This window comes from Bos grunniens, chromosome 3 (genome assembly GCF_055505025.1).
Source record: "Bos grunniens cultivar Pamir isolate PY7600 chromosome 3, Bosgru_T2T1.0, whole genome shotgun sequence".
Taxonomy (NCBI): Eukaryota; Metazoa; Chordata; class Mammalia; order Artiodactyla; family Bovidae; genus Bos; species Bos grunniens.
Genome location: NC_141167.1, coordinates 37,247,372 through 37,269,084, shown reverse-complemented (window position 1 = coordinate 37,269,084; position 21,713 = coordinate 37,247,372). Strand labels below are relative to the sequence as shown.

The following is a 21,713-nucleotide window of genomic DNA, read 5'->3' as shown; positions in this document are numbered from 1 at the left end:
TTAGCCCAAATGAATTGTCCTTGGCAAATCAGCCAGAAGCCAGGTAGCCTCCCCTGCCTCCTTCTGATCCAATGGAAATGGACAAGGCCTTGGAGTCCACTCCTGGTTTCTGACGTTATATACCTCATTTGGGAGTACTTCACTTATTTAACAAGTGTTGAGCATCCTACTGTGTGCTTGATAACACTAGGCTCTGGGAATATGAGTACAACAAATATGGTACCTGCTCCCGGGCAGTTGGATCTTTAGACTTCAGTATCCTTCTAGAGACCAGTTACCCTGCTATTCTTATAGTTGGATGTTTGAAAACTTCTGTCAGCTGATGAGGCTGAGTATTCAGTGTCCAAGGGACCCAGGACCGAGTCCTATTTTTTCCACTGACTAGTTGTGTGACTTCAAGTAAGCATGACTCTGTCCTTGGGCCCCTAGAAGACTACTGTAGGGCCATTCTTCGTGGCATGGGGATACCGGTTTCTTCTGACAAAGGTGACACCCTGCACCCAGGTGTCAGTTATTGGTCTTGCCAGCCACAGGCTGTGATCTCTCAGCCATTTTTCTTGTCTGATTTTGTTAAAGAAAGCCTGCTTTCAATAATGCTAAACTAAGACTTGTTTATTGTACAGGAAGCTATTAAAACAGTAATGGGCCATGATTGGCCCTGCTCACCTTTGCGGCCTTATCTTTTCGCTGCTTATACTCAACGCTTGTGCTGTGTTACACTTCTTCCAGGTCCCCCAAAGCCAAATGCTTTCTCCCTGCTGGAACTTGGCAGAGCTATCCCTCTCTCCTTGGCTTTGAACACACTTGCTAGTCCTTGCTTTCTCAGATTAGCAGTCCCTTCTTCCAAAAGGTCTTTCTCCAGGCCTTTAGCTCCTGGGTTCACCTCTGTCACAGTCACTGAACTGTAATTACCTGTTTTCTCCCCAAGAAAACAAAGTGTCTTCTTGTGTGTGGCATCTCCGGTGTCTTGCCTGGTGACTTAATAAACACTGTTGAATAAAGGAAGAAATCTCCAAGGTTCCAAAAGTAAAAAGTCAAAGTGTTAGTCCCTCAGTTGTGTCCAGCTCTTTGTGAGGCCATGGACTGTAGCCCACCAGGCTCCTCTGATCATGGAATTCTCCAAGCAAGAATACTGGAGTGGGATGGCATTCCCTTCTCCAAGGGTAATCTTCCCGACCCAGGGATCGAACCTGTGTCTCTTGCATTAGCAGGCAGATTCTTTACCATCTGAGCCACCAGGGAAGCTCAAAGACTAGTATCAATTACCCCAACAAGTTGTTGAGATGGGTGACTTCTAGAATGGCTGTGCCTCATCCATGCTCGTGGCTCATGCCCGCATCTCCCTGAATGACAGGTGCTCCCCCCAGAGACATGCAGGTCTCCACAAGCCACCCCAGCGAGTTCTGATTGAAGAGCTCTTGCAGTGGGGCCAACTGCAGCCGTAGCATGTGCAATAGTTTTGTAACATGGACGGCTGCCTGCTTACTACGAGCACAGAGGAGTTGTCCAAACCACCACTCCCTGGAGAGTGACCATGCTGTTCCCGGCCAAGACCTCCATTTGGTTCAAACCTCAAGACGGGAAAACACTAATCTTTTTACCCAATAAGCCATCCAGCACCTCCAAACCTTGAGAGTACATACACAATCCAATTATTCCAACAGTTGTTCCAGAGTCTGACTCTTTCACCGTATTCCAACTTGCTCTAGTGTCTGTCTCACCATCAAGCAAAGTTCTTTTTTCTGGCCTCCCTTTACATGTTTACCAAGTAATCTTTTACCTCACGAAACCAAAGACTTCTGAATTAAAAACTGCACTCTGGCCACTCACATTTGCTCTGCTGACTTACTGGAGGGCTGCATGCATAGTGGTAAGAGGTGGGGCACTGGAGTCAAGTTAACAGAAACAATCTGCCAGCAATGTGGGAGACCTAGGTTTGATCCCTGGGTTGGGAAGATCCCCTGGAGAAGGGAATGGCTACCCACTCCAGTATTCTGGCCTGGAGAATTCCATGGACTGTATAGACCATGGGGTCAAAAAGAGTCAGACATGACTGAGTGACTTTCACTTTCACTTTTCACATCATTTAACTAGTATGCCATTACATGCTAGTTAAAGGGGCTTCCCCGGTGGCTCAGATGGTAAAGAATGTGCCTGCAATGCAGGAGACCAGGGTTCGATCCCTGGGTCGGTAGGATCCCCTGGAGGAGGATATGGCAACTCACTCCAGTATTCTTGTCTGGAGAACCCCATGGACAGAGGAGCCTGGTGAGCTACAGTCCATGGGGTCACAAACTAACCCTAGATTGAGAAACTAACACTTTCACTTTCTTAATGATCTTAGATAGGTCAGCACCCCTGGGTCTCAGTTTTAAACTCTGTGAAATGGAGCCAACAACTTTATCAGTTTTTGTAGGGACTGAATGAACTAATGCCTGAGAGACAAGTGCTGAAAACCTGAAAGCCAGGGGAGATGAGTTCTCTATAAAGTGTGTATGGGCCATAAGGTCCACAGGAGACCTACAGAGGACCAGTTCCCTTGGAAAGGCATCGCTCAGCAAGGCGGCTTGCTCTTATTTAATGATATAATTTCTTAGTTAAAGGTAGCAGCTGTGTCAGTTCCATTTCTCCAGTTGCAAGAGAAAGTTCTTGAGAAAATAAAAATCTGTCTTTAATTGCGGTATTAAAATCAGAGCAGGGAAACCAACCGCACAAAAGAAATTGGCTCAAGTTTATGAAAGGCATTTGGGCCTTTGCCTTGCAAGGCTGAGCTGCACGCCTTGGAAGTTGGGGGCGAGGGGGAGAGGGGATCTGGGGTTGGGGCGAGGGAAGGGGGAGGGACGGAGTAGTCAGGCAACCAAGTGGGACAGAAACAATCCTATTTTGGTTTTTGTTAGCGAATGGCATACTACATAGATCAGAGACTTCTTATAAAATACAAACCCCCACTGTACACAAAGCACAGGAAAATGTGAGGAAAAAAGGGAAAAACGAAAAGCAGCTTAGGGTGTGTTAACGCTGCTATTCTGTCAGCTTAAAGAGTATTTTATGCTTGATCAACAGCTCTTTTTTATTGTGCTTTTCTTTCATTCATTCAAGACATCAAAGCGGGCCCCACCAGTGTACCTGCCCTTCTGGAGCCGCTTGTGAGGGGGTTCTAATGAAGCACGACTCTGGGAGCCGGAGACCCCCGTGGACACGGCAGTTCAAAGGGAATATTTCAACAATGATTACATTTTGTAAATCTTTTTATGAAAGAGACAGCTTATTTCCTGCTTTTTCATGAAAAATAGATTATCCATTAAAGTGAGCCCGCACCACGGAAGCTGCTTCAGATCTGAGGTGCAGCATGGAGATTAAGGGGACAAGGACCCGATGAAATTGTCCAGAGTTCCTATCTGTTTGGCCACGATGGCGCAGCCGAATGTTCTGGGAGGAGCCCAGACAGTGCGCTGGGTGGCTCTGCAGTGGGAAAGGCGGTGGCCAGGGTTGGGGGCTGAGTTTTCAGCTAGGGTCCTGTGTCTATTATTTGCTCTTTCAATTTGTTGTTTTTGATTCCACAAAGTCCAGCCAAATATCAGAAGGCATCAACCGACTCCTCTGATTGGGCAAAAGTAAGGTGAAAAATTTTATTTACAGATTGATTAAATGCCGTATTTTAACACTCTGAAATGGGATGAGTCCCTTTTCCACATGGGAAGTTAGCCATAAAAAAAGCTAGCTCTGGGCTGAAGATACAATACAGACTTTATCATTGGCTGATGTCAACCCTAAAGGCAAAAATAAAGAAGGCAGCCCGGCCCTTTGTAATTTCTGATTTTCAACACTGAAATAATCTTCCCCTTAGTCTGTCTTCTTTTTTTTTCTTTTTCGGTGGTGGGGAGTTGAGGGGAGCAGGGCAGGAAGAGAGTATGACTTCCTGTGGAGAGCTATGAAGTGAAAAAAAATGTATGTTTTCTACACATTGGATTCCAATTTTAATTAAACGCCTGCTGTCTAACAAGTGCAGACAGTCACACTTGGGGCTGGCCCAGTGGTGGCCCAGGGAGGTAACCTTTCTGATTTAAAAAGAGAGGCGTGGGAGTGGAGGTCGGCGCTCAGCCGAGCGTGGCCGCATTACAATAATCATGCCACGGCCTGCCTCCCTACTCCTGCTCTTCCCCCAGAGCTGAAAAGCTCTTCCCAACATGACTCAGGTTCGCAGGAAACCTAACATGCAAATTTACCGTTTCAGTGGTGCAGGTAGATAAAATCTGGTGAGCGGGGAGATAACACTGAAGTGAGAAGTCCAGTTACTTCAAAAACTCTCCCGGAGACTCCTGCATGAGTATGACAGATCTGCTACTTGGCCAGAAACACATTTCCAAACTAACCTTCCCAGCCAAGGAGTCCCCTTTAGGCACTGGATGGCACTTGGCACCTGTGCCCGTTACCACCCCCCAGCAGGTGCTTTTTTGCTTGGCCCTGAGCATGGCTCTTTGCTTCTGACCCCTTTCATCCTCCTCTATTCACTGTCCAAGGCCCTTTCTTCTGTCCTTTCCAGTCCCCTTTCCTGCCTCCTCTCACCCCTCCAGCCAGTCTCTCTCTCTCTCTCTCTCTCTATTTCTCCATCTGTGCTTCCACCCCCACAGGAATGAGGGAAATCCTCTACCCTCTCAAAGACTCTGCAAACCAGCTGCCCGCCCCACTCCGTTCACTGGATTAAGGGAAAGGAAGAGGGCACGCTCAACCAGCAGTGGGGTTGGGGGCTTCTGTATGGAGCCAAAGAAGTGAGGTGCAGAGGTGGGATCTGGATGGAATGCGAAGGAGACTGTACATCTTTGCTCTCAGATTCTTGACAGAAGAGAGCAAGAGAGTAGTAGGAAGCAACTCCACACTGGACTGCAAGGCAGGGGGCCCGGTTCAAGTCTCAGCTCAGTCTCTGGCTGCCCTGCAACTTTGGCTGCTCTGATCACACTATAAAGATCCCATTCCTATACTTGTACCTTCTGGGAGCATCTGCTTTTCAGTCTTACAGGTGCAGAAGTCATCCTTTTTCCTCATTCACTGTGTAGATGTGATATTGGCAGGGATAAAACTGTTCCTATCCCTCAATGAGGTTAGAATGAGTTTGACTATGGAAAAAGTCAGAGACCAGATTCTAGTCTGTGGGAAGTCAGGGGTCCAACTTATCTGTAGAACAGCCCTTGTATACCAGTTATTATAATATTATTCCATTATTTGGGGGAGGAAATAAGATACATAGAGACAAAACTTTGAAATACTGGCCTAAAATGTAAGCAGCATTATCACAGGAACACTGATGTGATCTAGATGTTACAGAAAGGGCTGGGGTTTCATCGGAGCCAATTGCCCTGGATAAAAATGGAATGATTTTCCCAAGCCCAGTCAAAGCTCTTGTGTGACATCCCAGAAAGCACAGACCGAGGATAAGTGAACAATGCTTTACTCCTTCTTCTGAAAACGTGGTGGGATTTAGGGTTTTATGACAACAAAACTTGTCTTTGTTAAGACGTGACTTGCAAAACAAACCCACATGGGGGAGTCGGCAGTTTCAAATGACAGTATTTCTTTTTTTTTAATGCTGAAACAGCAAATGCTTTTTATGTTCACATTTATTTCCTTTTAAATTTGTAGATTAAACTTACAACTAAGCAATATTCATTACTATAAACAATTAGATTCTTCTTGAATATTTCTAGTGGAGGTGAGTGGGAAGCTTTTTGGTGGAGCTGGGTTGGGGAATCGTGCAAAGATGAGATCTCACAGTATTCACAGTCTCTGTCAAGGGTCTTATCAATGATATCATTGTGAACATAATCTATGGGATCACCAGAGGCTTCCCTGTCAGGATTCTATGCTTCTTAGAAAGAGGCAGCATCATTCTAACGCAGAAAATTTAATTCGTTTTTACCTTTTTGGTAATGACTTTAAAAATGGTGATCTCCTAAGTGAAGATTACTTAAGACACATTTAGTCAAAGTGTTAATCACTCCGTCGTGCCTGACTCTGCAACCCCATGGATTGTTGCCCGCCAGGCTCCTCTGTCCACGGAATTCTCCAGGCAAGAACATTGGTGTGCTTTGCCATTTGCTTCTCTAGGGGATCTTGCCGACTCATGGATCAAACCCAGGTCTCCCTCATTGTAGGTAGATTCTTTACCATTTGAACCACCAGGGAAGCCAGAAGACATATTTAAGAACATGTCATAAAATCAAGCATGCAAACAAAATCACTTACTTTGCTTACAGATGAGTTCTATTTGCCAGTGTTCTCCTAGTAACTGAGATTTAGGAACAGACTCGGAACTCACGCACACAGTACTGATTTGGAATAGTTCCATACCTCTCCTATCACTTTATTATATTTTAATGAAACCAATTACAGATTGGATGACGGTTATATGTTCATTGGCTTTTTAAATATTCTTTTCTCTTGTTAAATCACCATATGGCTAAGAGATCCTATAATTCAGTTTGAAAAAATGGTGGCAAGTTCAAATGACACATATTAACTGTCATTCTGATTCTGCAATCACGACTTCTTGCAGAGATGTCACCGTGTGCTATCCTAAAGGCAGTTCAGTTTAAAAAAAATTACTCGAAGACTTTTCTTTCTCTCAAAGAAGTGAATTGTCTGAGCTGAAATATGGCTTCCTGTTTCATTGCAGCAGCTTTCTGTGTTGTTCTCCAGGAACACGTTGACAAGTTCAGGTTCAGGTTTAAACTAAATAAAACACTCCTCAGGAGTTTATAACTGAGCCTCATTTACATGTGCTCTCTCTGAACCCTGCCGGCCTCAGTAAGCTAGTTTCCAAGGCTTGGGGGAGGAATGTGTTACAGTTGGAATCTGTACTGCTTTCTCAGGCATTTTAGACTCAGATGCCAGGCAACACCAAGCTTTGGTTAGTATTAAAAGTTTCCTCAGATGTACTATAAAGTCAAAGAAAGAGGGAAAGAAAGAGAAGGCTGGGCCTAGAAAACAGAATCTTCTTAATTTTCCCAATAAGGTTTTAGTGTTAACATTCTATTAATAGTTAAAAAGATTTTAGATGCATATTCTAGAATTCCATAGTCATGACTTCGGATTTCCTTGCAACCATTTTCAACTCCTTGTAGAAAGTGGTCAATACATACTTATACTCTTCAAAGATAAGATCTAGGGTTTGCATAAGCTGGTTTTCTGACTTGAAAAATGCAGTTAAAAGGTGTTATGAAGAGAAATATCCCCAATTCAGAAGGGATCTCTTATTATGTTTATGAAAAAAATCTAAAGGATTTTTCATGTTGAAAAGATCTCAGGTATTTTCTAGTCAATAAAGTTATACTAGAGAGGAAGAAATGGCTATTTTGGGTTAGAAGCAGGAAGAACTGAAGTAGGGATTCTGAAATGCTCATAGAAACCAATCTGGAGAGAACTGGTTTCCTGGCTGACTGAGGTTAAGATTCAATCTCTTTGCTAAGCAAGGGGCCGGGAGTTCAGAGAAAGCAGCAATGGTCTTTATGGACAGAATTGGAAGGAAAGCTGGAGAAGTAACAGCAGGGACTCTGCCACTCAACTTCTGTGTGAATCTGAGTTAGCAAGAAGTTGGGTACAACAGTGATAAATCAGTGCTCCAACAGCTGAGCATTACTCCACAGCATCTTCAGCCCTGGAGCGAGCAGTTCTTTCCTGATAGGTGAGCGCACCCGGCATGGCAGGTTGTGATGTTCCCAGCACTCCAGGCTCAGCAGCTGCATCCCTGCACAGCAACAGGTGATAAGCCAGCAGACAGTTTAAAAGCAAGCACTGCTGTGGGGGCTCAGAGAAGAAACTGGTTCAGGGAGGATGGACTGAGTCCATCATGAATCTCTCCATTTGTGCCTCTGATTAAGAACATCTTCCTAGCATGGTAGTTGTGAGGATGAAATAATGTATGAAAATATGAAAGTGTTTTGTCTCTTAAGTTAAACTAAGCTGTTAAACCAAGGTGATGCTTTTTCTATGTATGCATCTGCTTTTCTGACATGAGGAAGACAGAAACCTCATCTCTGTATGCTAGCCCATATAGCTTTTTGGCCCTAGTACATAACACGAAGTCACTTTTCTTGGACTAATACAATAACAGCATGGCTATGCTGGCTATCTCCTCTTTTCTCTTATTCAAATGCTAGAAACATGAAGGACTTTGAAAAACCCAACGAAATATGAACACGCTTCCAAATAGAACCCTTTGCTATGAATGTAGTAAGATTCTTCTATTGGATAAAGACATGAACACAAGTAGAATCCACATAGATGATAGTCTATAGAAATGAATGATAAAATTAATTTCTTTGGGGATAGCAGTTTACTTATGATGACTGAATGAAATCAGGGCTTACAACCTTACCAGCTTCTCTGTCTTTGGCCAGGAATGACTGGCCAAGCTGCAGAAAGATAATAATTTGCATATGCAATAATCTCTACTATCCTATTGATCACTCATTCCCAAAATCACATTCACACTGAGAATCACACGTTCTTTCTTTTGTCTAGGTTTTGTTTCTCTTTTTTCTTACTCATAAATATCTACCTAATTTTAACTCATTCTCCACTATATTTTGAACTTCTGCCTTAAGGGTTGCTGTAGGAAACATAACTGCTGATGTTACTTTTTTTTTTAAAGTAACTCTAGCAAAATGGTAGATAGGAGGAATCGGAAATTCAAATGGTTTACAGATTTTTCTGAAGATTTAATTTATCCATGCAGATCTTAATTCTTCTGAAGACAAAATAATTTGATAGTTGACTTGATAGTTCAAAAAGCTTTACATTCATCAATGTGTTGCTTGGGCTTCTTTAGTGGCTCAGATGGTAAAGAATTCACCTGCAATGTAAGAGACCTGAGATCAATCCCAGGGTTGGGAAGATTCCCTGGAGGAGGGAATGGCAACCCACTCCAGTATTCTTGCCTGGAGAATCCTCTGGACAGAGGGACCTGGTGGGCTACAGTGCATGGGGTTGCAAAGAGTTAGACACAACTGAATGACTAACACTTTCACTTTCTTTCAGTGTGTTGGTAGGCAGATGCAGATCTAATATTCTTTCATTTATGCCAAATCTTATGGCAAAATAGTAGTCTTATCTTTCGGGAATTTTTTTTCAGAAACAAAAGGCACCAAATTTGGAAACATGCTCATTGGATGGAGCTACACAGAGGGCACAGGATGAAGATGGCAAGCTATTTCCTGGGTGCACACTAGACACTTGGAAAAGCTGCCTTTTCTCTCCCACCCCTTAAGAGTTTTTCAGGGGTTACAACCCCTCCTCTTTCTACGCAGCTTAGCTCTGTGCCTGGTTCTTAATCGTAGTAATCAGCCAGGAACAGGACAGAGGGCCAGTCCAGATTTGATAGCAATGACCCCAGAACTGAGGAGCATTAGTGAATTCCATAAGGAGTGTCATTCTGCAGTTCTTGTTTTACAAAGGTCATTGTGATACAAGGCCCAGGGGAACAGCCAAGCAAATAGCCTTCCTGGAAGATGGTGGGGTGAGGGAAAGGGGAGGGGTGATGTTACTAGGAGGGAGGGGTGAAGAGAATTTGGTACATCTTTAGACTTTGACAGGAAAAAATATTTGGGAAGAGACCAGTGGAGAGCAGATACAGCATGGTCTTAGCTGAAGGGTAATGAGGTAACAAACAGCAACATTCAGAGCTATCCCAATACCAGAGAGAGCAACTGGCAGATACTAAGATCATTATTAGATGTGAAATTATACCTCTCGCTGCTTCATTATCACTGTATTTCATAATATTTGTCTAGAAAGGCACACAAAGCCTATCAGGTTAAATTAATCCTAATGATCAATTTCAGTTTTATTCTAATTAAACAATTTCAATTTAATTAATGTGAGCACAGAAATTAGTCAAAATTACAAATGTAAATGTTGAACTTTAAATCAAAGGTCCTCCCTACTCACTGCCTCTTGTAGAAGCACTTTAAAGTGTTTGCCTGTGAAAGTAGATGGGAGTTTTAACCTTTGTCTGAACTGTGAAGGACAGAAGTTAGAAAAATATGCCACTGAAAGCTACCCCACAGCACAGACAGAGGCACGGGTTTAATACTCACCCACCCACACCCACAACAGGTGGTAGTGTATGAAGATAAATTCTGCAAGGTGAGCCTTTTGCTTCTCAAGATTCCAGTGCACTTGGGTCAGTCTATGGATATTTGTTGTTTAGTTGCTAAGTCGTGTCTGATTCTTTGCAACCCCAGCGACTGCAGCCCACCAGGCTCATCTGTCCATGGGATCTCTCAGGCAAGAATACTGGAGTGGGTTCCCATTTCCTTTGCCAGGGGACCTTCCCAACCCAGAGACTGAACCCGTGTCTCCTGCATTGCAGGCAGATTCTTTACAGCTGAGCCACCAAGGGAAGACCTAACGGATAATGAGCTTCTACAAAACACCTCTGTAAAACAGAAACTGTGCACCCATATCCTAAGCCACACCACTAAACTACCAGTCCCTTCCTTCCCTGGTGTCAGATACCCTGTCTCTCTCAGGCTGACCTTGTCTCCGATTATCTGTATGGCCTCACAAATCATTTCAACTTCCTGAGCCTGGGCCTCTAGTTCACAGGGGCTATTTTATTAAAAGTAACTTCTTAAAGTACTGGCATCTTAAAATGGATTTTAAAATGCCATGGGAGTATGCGGGGGGATTCCCTAGTGGTTCAGTGGTTAGGACTCCATGCTCTCACTGACAAGGGCCTGGGTTCAATCCCTGATTGGGGAACGAAGATCCCAGAAGCCTCACAGTGTGGCAAATAAATAAATTTTAAAAAATGGCATGGGGTACATGTGTCTGAGTCATCCTACAAACAACTTTAAATAACCTTAATCCAAAGGATATGGGAGCCAGAACTCTAAAAATTTGAAGAAAAGGAACTGCAAACAGCATTTTTTCCCTAAAAATAAAAAAGATGCCAAAAATATGAAACAGAAAAAAGATAATAAAAAGAAATGCATGCTCTTTTTTTTCTTTTGTATTTAAAAAACTTGTCCTGGTGAATCATACACAGTAACAGGTCTGTAGTGTCACAGAATCTTGTCTTAGAGGAATGTTATATGCAGTGCAACACTCTATGTTATATCTCTTTATCCATACAATAGCCACAACTTCTTTTCCCACAAATAAGCCTTCATCCATGAGCCCCCATCATGACTTGTTCACCACTGTATGTGAGAATTTTTTGATAGCAATCAATCCACTATCACTATTTGGGGACATTATATGAGAACAGCAGAGTAATTTAACAATATAGTTGATTAATGTAATAATCATCATTAAACTTAGTAATGGTAGTGGGATTTCCCCTTCCCTTGGTTAATGATCATGGACAATTCGCTTCTTGACTGCCAGTGGTAGAAATGGATTTTGAAATATTAACTTCTGCCCCATGGGAATGATACTTAGCCCATCACATTTAATTTTTGACCTTCACTGAACAGCATGATCCTAGTCCCTTGATTTTATAATCTTAACTAAGAAACATTAAAATATGGATTGACTCCAGTTGGCAGGAATCTTTATGTTCTTTTCACTAAAAAAGCTATAAATCCAATGGTTGACCTTTTATTTCCAGGTCACAAATGACACCCGCTCACTTTTGTCCATTCACATAGGATTTATGTTGGGGTCTACAGGTATAAGCCATGAAAGTTGAACTTTAGTGAAATGTCTTTCAAAGATGTGCACTTAACCAAAAATTTCCCACAAAAAATTAGTGGATGGCCTTTTAAAAACATCTATTACATCCTCAGGTTCACTGTTGGCTTCAACTAAATCTATTTTTCACTTGGAGTAAGTTTCTTCTAATAGTTGCATTTTTTCTGAGGATATAAAGTAGGCTTGTGTTTGGGATGATAATAGTACCTTAGCTCCCAACAAAAGTTTCTAAACCGAAAGATTTCTGAAATGTTCTCTTTGCCATCACCATAATTCATCTATTTCCAGCTGAAAAATGTTCCTTGTCCTTTCTCACAGAATCAATTGTATTGATGGGAGGCGTTCTGCATTGTCAATCAAGGAAATGTGATTTGATGGGACCCCAATGCAGTGAGATGGGAGGAGGAATACCAAACCTGCTCAGGTCCACGCCATCCGAGTGAGATCAATGCTTCCCATAATACTCTTCCTCTCATGTAGCACCCTAACTGTCACAATTAATAATGTAGAAGGAGCTGATTAACTTAAGTAAAGTGCTCTCTGCTGTGTAAACACATAAAGATCTATGAGGCAAAAAAAGGGGAGGGCAGGAAAGAACAAAACGTCATTTTTATTTTTCATGTGGACACGTTCCCACTTTTCATTCTCTTGTAACAATTACAGTACCAGCCACTCTCATGGAGTCAATAAATTGATCTGGGTCTTGATGCTGCAGCAAGTGGACTGATCTGAGATACCATTATCTGCCATGGCGAGGGTGGGGGGTGGGTTTGCACTTGGATGGCAGAGGGCAAAGGGGGAAAAGTCATGGAAGGCAAGTCAGCATTGCTCCAGATGGTGATTAATGTTCTCCACGGAGCTTCTGGAATGGAGAGACGCATGCCTCTGTGTGCACACGTGTGTATGCATGTTACCTGTGAGCGTGCATGTGTTGGGAATGGATGGAGAAAAAGAAGCCTTCAACTTGGCTAAAGGATACAGCCTAAGTAATACAGTATGTGCCACTTATTTAAGTCCTGGTGGCATTTCAGTCACTCACACCCATCTGCAATTCAATGAGGATCACCACCCCATTAGAGCTAATCATGTCAGCTGTGTATCTGACAAAGTAAACATTCAGAAACTGTGCTCCTATGTTCATAACTTGCTTTTGCACTGGGATTTTTTTCTTTTCTCCCTCATCCAGCATAAAGTTTAATAGTTTTTTAATATGAAATTATAACATACATACATAGCTGCTCTCCATATGCATTCCTCAGCGTATTTTTCCTCACAACCAGAAACTGCAGCTGTTAGCTGAGTTTTAACTTGCTCCCTGGGAGTATGCTAAGTATATTCTTAATAAATAAATATCATTTCACGGGCTAATGAGAGAATTAACGGCACAACGTATGGAAAATGGACATGGGAGGACGGGGGCAGAGATGTCTCAGCTCAGGGGGGAAATTACCAGATTACCTCTGGGGTTCTCACCACGTTAACATTTCTCTGTTTCTACTGGTACACACAGGTGCCTGGTCCTGAAGATGAAGGAGAGGCCTCCTGGTTCATCTCTGGAGCTGATGTAGGTTCCATTCTAAGGGGTAAAAAGCAGCAGCACAAGGCAGCTTTCTTTGTGCCAGGGTAGGGTGCTGGCAGCTTTACATTCAATTTACACTGAATTTTCACAAGACTAAGTGGAGTGCAGGACTTAATTTATAATTTTATAAATGTGATATCTATGGGTCAGAAAGGCTAAAAATTACCCCAAGGTCTCTGCAGATGTTTGCTCAGGCTGCCATGACAAAATACCATAGACTGGGTGGCTTAAACAACAGAAATTTATCTTCTCACAGTTCTGGAGGCTGGCAAGTCCAAGATCAAAGTTCCAGCTGATTTAGAGTCTGGTGAGGGTCCTCTCCCTGGCTGGCAGATGGCCACCTTCTTCCTGCCCAGTCCTCACATGACAGAGAGCCTGCTCTCTAAGGTCCTTCCTTTTTTTTTTTTTAAGCCACAGTGTTGCGTGCGGGATCTTAGTTCCTGAACAGGGATTGAACCAGGGGTCGCAACAGTGAAAGTGCTGAGTCCTAACCACTGGACCACTAGAGAATTCCGTCTTTCCTTATAAGACCACTGATTCTATCATGAGGAGCTCACCCTCATCTGAATCTAATTACCTTCCAAAGGTCCCATCTCCAAATACTATCACACTGGGGATTAGGGCTTCAATATGAAATGGGAGGGGGGGGACGGTTACAATTTAGTCCATATCAGTCATGTACTGAGATAAATAAAAATCAAGTCTATCTGGCTCCAAAGCTTCTATTTTCTTTACTAAGTTATACTGCCTGGGAGAAGATAGTACCTCATGACCATAGGTCTTAATGCTGCTGCTGCTGCTAAGTCACTTCAGTCGTGTCTGCTCCCCCGTCCCTGGGATTCTCCATGCAAGAACACTGTAGTGGGTTGCCATTTCCTTTCCCAATGCATGAAAGTGAAAAGTGAAAGTGAAGTCACTCAATCGTGTCCGACCCTCAGCGACCCCATGGACCACAGCCTACCAGGTTCCTCCATCCATGGGATTTTCCAGGCAAGAGTACTGGAGTGGGGTGCCATTGCCTTCTCCGCTTAATGCTGCTACTACTTGTAAAATCTCATACTTCATGAGTGTTAAGGTTCCTTCCCATACAGAGATCCCACTGTGCCCTTCACCTGCTTCCTGTCTTCCATAGAGTAAAGTCCAAGTGCCTGCATTCAAGACTAGACCCCGTCTAACTTCCCAGCCTCATCACACAACATTCTCTGTCATTTACCTTATATTAACCAACATACTGGGCTTCCCAGGTGACACTAGTGGTAAAGAAGCTGCCTGTCAATGCAGGAGACGTAAGAGATGAGGGTTTGATCCCTGGGTCGGGAAAGATCCCCTGGAGGAAGGCATGGCAGCCCACTCCAGTATTCTTGCCTGATGGATTCCACGGACTGAGGAGACTGGCAGGCTATAGCCCATAGGGTTGCACAGTCAGATACAACTGAAGCAACTGAGCATGCGTGCACACAACCAACATACTAAACAGAGCAGAGTTCTCTGAACATATGCCACTAATTTTGGCATGTGCTATTCCCATCTCCAGGAATGCAATTATGTCTGTCTCCTTGCAAACCAGCTCATGTAAAATCTCCTCTAGAATGTATCTTCCATGAATTTCCTGCTTCTCCCCAGGGTTAGTCACCTACTCTCTGCACTACTTGTAGGTTATACATACTTCAAGTGTTTCCTTTAGTATATCTGACTATAATTTTTTCCTTTTCTCCTTAGAAGTTGGTCAGTAATGTATGGCAGGGATTGGATCATATGTCAGTAGACCCCTTCCACCCTGGTGTGATACTGGGGATATAGTATGTACTTAGTAAATTCTGGCTTCTCAGGTGGCTCAGTGGTAAAGAAACCGCCTGTCAATACAGGTTTGACCCCTGAAGAAGGTCAAATCCCCTGAAGAAGGAAATGGCAACTCAGCCCAATATTCTTGCCTGGGAAACCCAGGGACAGAGGAGCCTGGCGGGCTAAAGTCCATGGGGTTGCAAAAGAGTCAGACACGACTTAGCAACTAAAACAACAGTAAATTCTGGTTTGTTTTCCCTCCCTAAGGACAAACACATAGCTGGTGAGTGGGAGAGATGAGCTAGGAATCCGAGTATTTTGACTCTTAGTCTAGTGCTCCTTTTACTCTACGAAGAGGCACTATGGGCATTTCCCTTACTGGACCTTTCTCTTATATTGTCCTTCCACCCCCCTGGTACTGTTCCTTCCTCAATACACATACACACTTGGCCACAGATCCATGGAAGGAGAATTGTGCTTGAGAAGGGCAGAAGCTATGTGCCACCAAGGCTGGCCTGAAATTTCCTTTAACATGTAGCACATCCAGCTGACTCACTGAAAAAGATCCTGCTGCTAGGAAAGACTGAAGGCAGGAGGAGAAGGGGATGACAGAGGATGAGATGGCTGGATGGCATCATCCACTCAGTGGACATGAGTTTGGGCAAATTCAGGGAGACAGTGAAGGACAGGGAAGCCTGGAGTGCTGCAGTCCATGGGGTCACAAAGAGTCGGACACTACTTAGTCACTGAACAACATCCAGCCTTGGAAGGTAGTGCTGGGTCCTTCCCACAAGGCTGTGCTGAGGACGTTTGTGTCTGGGCTGAGCCCAACGCATTTAGACTGTGGAGGGGGCGGGGGTGTGGGGGAAGGGAGAGTGTGAGGGAGAGGAACACAGGGCCAGGACAGCCTGTCCTAACCCAGTGTCCCAGCTCCAGCCCAGGGATCCAGCTTATCACAAGCTCATGTGATTCATTAGTTAATGTGTAAAGCATTTGGAAAGGGAAAAGCCAATTAGAAGTGCTAAGTTATTTCATCTCTGCTGTAAAGGAAGCCATGCGAAGCCTTAGGAAAAATTCTCATGCAAATATTTTGGGGGAGGCCTGTACTTTGGAATGTAACTCAATGAATAGGCTCCATTGAAAGGCTATATCCCCAAAACAGAGGCCACTGATAAAAGAATGTGCCTTCGTCCTTAATAAACAAACAGGAAGGTAAACAAGTGGGTGTGGGAAAAGTGGCCAGGAAGAATCACTGAGAACTCATATGCGATCTTGGAGAAAGATCTCACGTCAGACAATAGGCTCTGGCCTTGAAACTGTGCTTTGGTAGAACCTTCAAGGTCTTAGACTCATTAGATGGCCTGGGAAAGCCTGTGTCTGAAAGGAACCTCTCCTAATGTGAACGGTCATTATTTATAACCAGAAAGCTTTTTCTTTGCTTTCTTTTTTTTTTTTGGCCATGCCACCAGCACATGGGATCCTAGCTTCCTGACCAGGGATCGAACCTGCGCCCCCTGCAGTGGAAGCACTGGTAGCACGGCACGTTGACCACTGGACCACCACGGAAGTTCCGTGATCGGTCATTATTCAGAACGCAGAAACATTTGGTAAAGCAAACGCCTCCCTCATACAGGGTTTTCACATGCAGGGGCTTTGTGGAAGTGGGAGCCCCACCTGTACTGCCTTCTCCCCTCAGAGCATGTGGCAGGGCCGATCCATTTTCCTGTTCTCTGAACTCTGTTGACTCAAGCTCAGCAAAACCAGGCTCTTTTCTTTTGAAAAGGAAGCATCTGGTTCCAAGTCGTAAAAGAGAAACCCAGAACCTGTTGCTGAGTGTCTGATAAGCACCTGGGAGGGTGCACAGAGGGTACTGCTTCCCAGAGCTCCCCTGTGATTACCAAGGCACATGTCTTTCAACACAGCCTTTCTGGAGTGCTCGTTTACCAGGATAACCTTGACTCCACCCCGGGGGGAACTGGTTTACCCAAAACTCCAGTACTTCTGCCCAAATCCTGGAATCCAACAGAAGGCTTAAATGAGATGATCACTATCCACTCATACATACACACAGCATACAGGTCTCCTAGACACACAGGGAGTGAGTGGAGGAAAGACATTGAAGCAAGAGAGGAAAGGAGTCAAATGCAAGAACTGGAGTTGAAAACATCATGAAACCGGCCAGGGTATGGGAAAAAAAGGAAGATGACAGATACTGTTAACAGTCCTCCCTACTATCTATTGCTCCTTCTTTCTCAGAGCAATTCTGTTTAGGGAGGACAATGTGACCAGCCCTGGGTAAATGAGTCATGATCTTAGCCAATCAAGATAATTTTGTGTTGGCTTTACTGGCATTCTTTGCAGCTAAAGATTAAAATGTGACCATTAGCTTTAGTCAATGAAAACCAAAACAGCAGGATCCTTGTTCCTTGATATAAAAGGAATAATGGGGAATGATGTGGGGATGATGTCTGGAGCTGCAGCAGTCATTTTGTAGTCAGGAGGCACCAGCTTGTGGCTGCTAAGGATGGTACAACAGAATGTTTGAAAGAGCAAGGCTCCTGCTGGCATCCTGTAGCAGCTGAAACAATGCCAACAACCATTCACTGACAGATTTCTTGCTATGCAGGAACCAAAAAATCTGATTGGCTTAAGCCATAGTTAATTGGATTTTCTTCTATGAGGTAGATAATATTATCACCTTCATTTCATAGATGAGGAAACAGAATTTTAAAGGGTAACATGCCCAAGATCACTCAGATAAATAGCACAAACAGGATGTGAAAACAATCCTACTCAATCCTAAGTCTATTCCACTCTTCAGTTCATGACTTTGGCCTTGTTTCCCTAAAGCAATCAGATCATGAGTGTCAAGAGTATTTCCCTTAGGAACCTCCTACACTGTTGGTGGGAATGTAAGTTGGTGCAGCCACTATGGAGAACACTATGGAAGTTCCTCAAAAAACTAGAGTTGCCATTCGATCCAGCAATCCCACTCCTGAGCATATATTCAGACAAAATTATAATTCAAAAAGATACCCGCTCTTCCCAAGTTCACAGCAGCACTCTTCACAATAGCCAAGACATGGAAACATGTCAAATGTCCATCAGCAGATGAATAGATAAAGATGTGGTACATATATATAATAGAATATTACTCAGCCATAAAAAGAATGAAATAATGCTATTTGCAGCAACATGGATGCAACTAGCAATAATCATACTAAGTGAAGTAAGTCAGAAAGACAAATACCATGTATCAGTTATATGTGGGATCTGAGTGAAAGTCATTCAGTAGTGTCCAATTCTTTGTGACCCCATGTACTATACAGTCCATGGAAATCTCCAGGCCAGAATACTGGAGTGGGTAGCCTATCCCTTCTCCAGTGGATCTTCCTGACCCAGGAATCGAACCGGGGTCTCCTGCATTGCAGGTGGATTCTTTACCAACTGAGCTATCAGGGACACAAGTGAACTTTTATGAAACAGAAACAGATCCACAGACATAGAGAACAGACTTGTGGTTGCCAAGGGGGAGGGAAGAGTGGGAGAGGGACGGACTGAGAGTTTGAGACTGCTGTTGCTGCTAAGTCGCTTCAGTCATGTCAGACTCTGCGACCCCATAGACGGAAGCCCACCAGGCTCTGCCGTCCCTGGGATTCTCCAGGCAAGAACACTGGAGTGTGTTGCCATTTCCTCCCGCATTGCATGAAAGTGAAAAGTGAAAGTGAAGTCACTCAGTCGTGTCCAACTCTTTGGTGACCCCATGGACTGCAGCCCACCAGGCTCCTCCATCCATGGGATTTTCCAGGCAAGAGTGCTGGAGTGGGGTGCCATTGCCTTCTCTGAGTTTGAGACTAGCAGATGTAAACTATTATACACAGAATGGATAAGCAACAAGATCCTTTTATATATCACAGAGACCTATATTTAATATTCTGTGATAAACCATTGTTGTTCAGTCGCTAAGTCATATCTGACTCTTTGCAGCCCCATGGACTGTAGCATGCCAGGCTTCCTTGTCCTTCACCATCTTCTGGAATTTGCTCAAACTCATGTCCATTGAGTCAGTGATACCATCCTCTGTCACCCTCTTCTCATCTTGCCCTCAATCTTTTCCAGCATCAGGGTTTTTCCAATGAGTTGGTGCTTCACATCAGATGGCCAAAGTATTGGCGCTTCAGCTTCAGCATCAGTCCTTCCAATGAATATTCAGGGTTGATTTTAAGATTGACTGGTTGGATCTCCTTGCAGTCCAAGGGACTCTCAAGAGTCTTCTTCAGCACCACAATTCGAAAACATCAATTCTTCAGTGCTCAGCTTTCTTTATGGTCCAATTCTCACATCCATACATGACTACTGGAAAAACCACAGTTTTGACTATACGGACCTTTGTCAGCAAAGTGATGTCTCTGCTTTTTAATACGATGTCTAGGCTTGTCACAGATTTTCTTCCAAGGAGCAAGTGTTAATTTTGTGGCTGTAGTCACTGTCCTTAGTGATTTTGGAGCCCAAGAAAATAAAGTCTGTCACTGTTTCCATTTTTTCCCCTTCTATTTGCCATGAAGTGATGGGACCAGATGCCATGATCTTAGTTTTTTGAATGCTGAGTTTTAAGCCAGCTTTTTCACTCTCTTCTTTCACCTCCATCAAGAGGCTCTTTAGTTCCTCTTCACTTTCTGCCATTAGAGTGGTATCGTCTGCAAATCTGAGGTTGTTATTTATCCCAGCATGTGTCTGTGTGTGTATACATTGTACATACATACATATATACATACATTATGGTTTTTCACAACTAATGACGCTCAGTTGTGATAAACCTTAAAGGAAAAAATATATTAAAAAGAATGTGTGTGTGTGTATATATATATATATATATATATGCATGTGTGTATATATATGTACATGTATAACTGAATGATTTTGCTGTACAGCAGAAATTAATGCAATACTGTAAATCAACTATATTCCAACTTTAAAAAAAGAACATCTCCCTTAGTTGGATATTTCATTGGAAATATCATTATCAAGACCCATTTCAGGACTGGACATGTTGATGGCAGTTTTGCATTTGATGCTACAATTTTCTGACTTCACTGTAAGGCTCTCATCAAATTCTCACCCAACTCCTCTCAGCTCTGTACAGCCATTCACACCCTCCACTTCATTTTCTATCCCACTTTCCCCAAAATCCAAACAGCTAATTAAATATCAGTAAATATCAGACATTTAGTCCATTCTCTTCTTCCATGATGTCTAAAATTTCCTGAAGAATCTCCCTTTTACCTTCCCCTTCTCCATCGCCACTGATCTCACTTAAGAACTGGCAAAGACGCAAGCACAAAAGGAACCACTGCTTGTTGAGCACCTGCTGTGTGCCAGAGTCCATGCAGGCATGCATGCTCAGTTATGTCTGATTCTTTGCGACCCCATGGACTGTAGCCCAGCGGGCTCCTCTGTCCATGGGATTTTGCAGGCAAGAATACTAGAGTGGGTTGCCATTTCCTTCTCCAAGGGACCTTCTCAACACAGGGATCGAACCTCGCATTTCCTGCATTGGCAGGTATATTCTTTACCATCCAGCCGCCTGAGATTGAGGGCATGAGGATAAGGGTGACAGAGGATGAGATGGTTGGATGGCATCATCGACTCAATGGACAACGGTTTGAGCAAACTCTGGGAGATGGTGAAGGACAGGGAAGATTGGCGTGCTATAGTCCACAGGGTGGCAAAGTGTCGGACATGACTGAGCAACTGAATAACACTACCACCTGGGAAGTCCTGCCAGATCCCATATAAACACCTTTAATCCCTTCTGTGATCATCAATTCACTTATCGAAGGAGTTTCCCCAAATCTTTTTTGAGCAAAGCAAAAAACAAACAAAAACACTAAAACCAAACTAAAACATGCCATTAAACGTGATAGAATCTCTAAAGTTAAAAAACCGAGGAAGAAAAAGCAGACCAGTACCTAGAACTGAGGCTCTGGCTTGGTTCAGGAGTGAAATCTGTGGCTGAGGACAACTAAAACATGCTGCCAAGTTAAAACTTGAGAGACAACGGTTCTGTTTATTGAAAAATGTATTTTAAGAGTGTCTCATAGGCTGTCCGTGAGTCAGCTGCCAAGTGTTTGTGAAGAGGAACGTGGCAAGAACATACAGGCTGGTGTGGGGGCTGGGAAGCCGGAGGAGTCACTCCTGCCCGCAGTGGGAGGGAGCAGATGGCAGGGGTAACTCATCTCCCTGAGGCGGCGCTGACTACTCAACACCTACGGCTGGAGCCGCAGCCGCGAACGTAAGAGAACAAATGATCAGGCCCTGTTTTCTCTGCAGATGCTGGGGGTCCATTCATTTGCCACAGTCCTTACTACCCTCAGAAAAGGGGCTTCCCTAAGTGGCTCAGGCGGTAAAGAATGTGCCTGCAACATGGGAGACCAGGTTTCCATCCCTGGGTCAGGAAGATCCCCTGGAGGACGAAATGGCAACTCACTTGAGTATTCTTGCCAGGAGAATTCCATGGATAGAGAAGCCTGGTGGGCTATAGTCCATGGGGTGGCAGAGAGTTGGATACGACTGAGCAACTAACACTTTCACTTTACTATCCTCAGAGATATGATTGATTTCCCCTTGGGAAGTCTCTTCTTCCTTGGGGCACAACTTATCT

At 43.8% G+C, this 21,713-nt stretch overlaps 1 protein-coding gene across 12 annotated transcripts in view; it reads right to left on the bottom strand.

The window, feature by feature from the left end:
* The window catches only part of NFIA (nuclear factor I A), a 408,138-nt gene that overhangs the window by 12,358 nt on the left and 374,067 nt on the right, over positions 1 to 21,713 (bottom strand). The window lies entirely within an intron of this gene.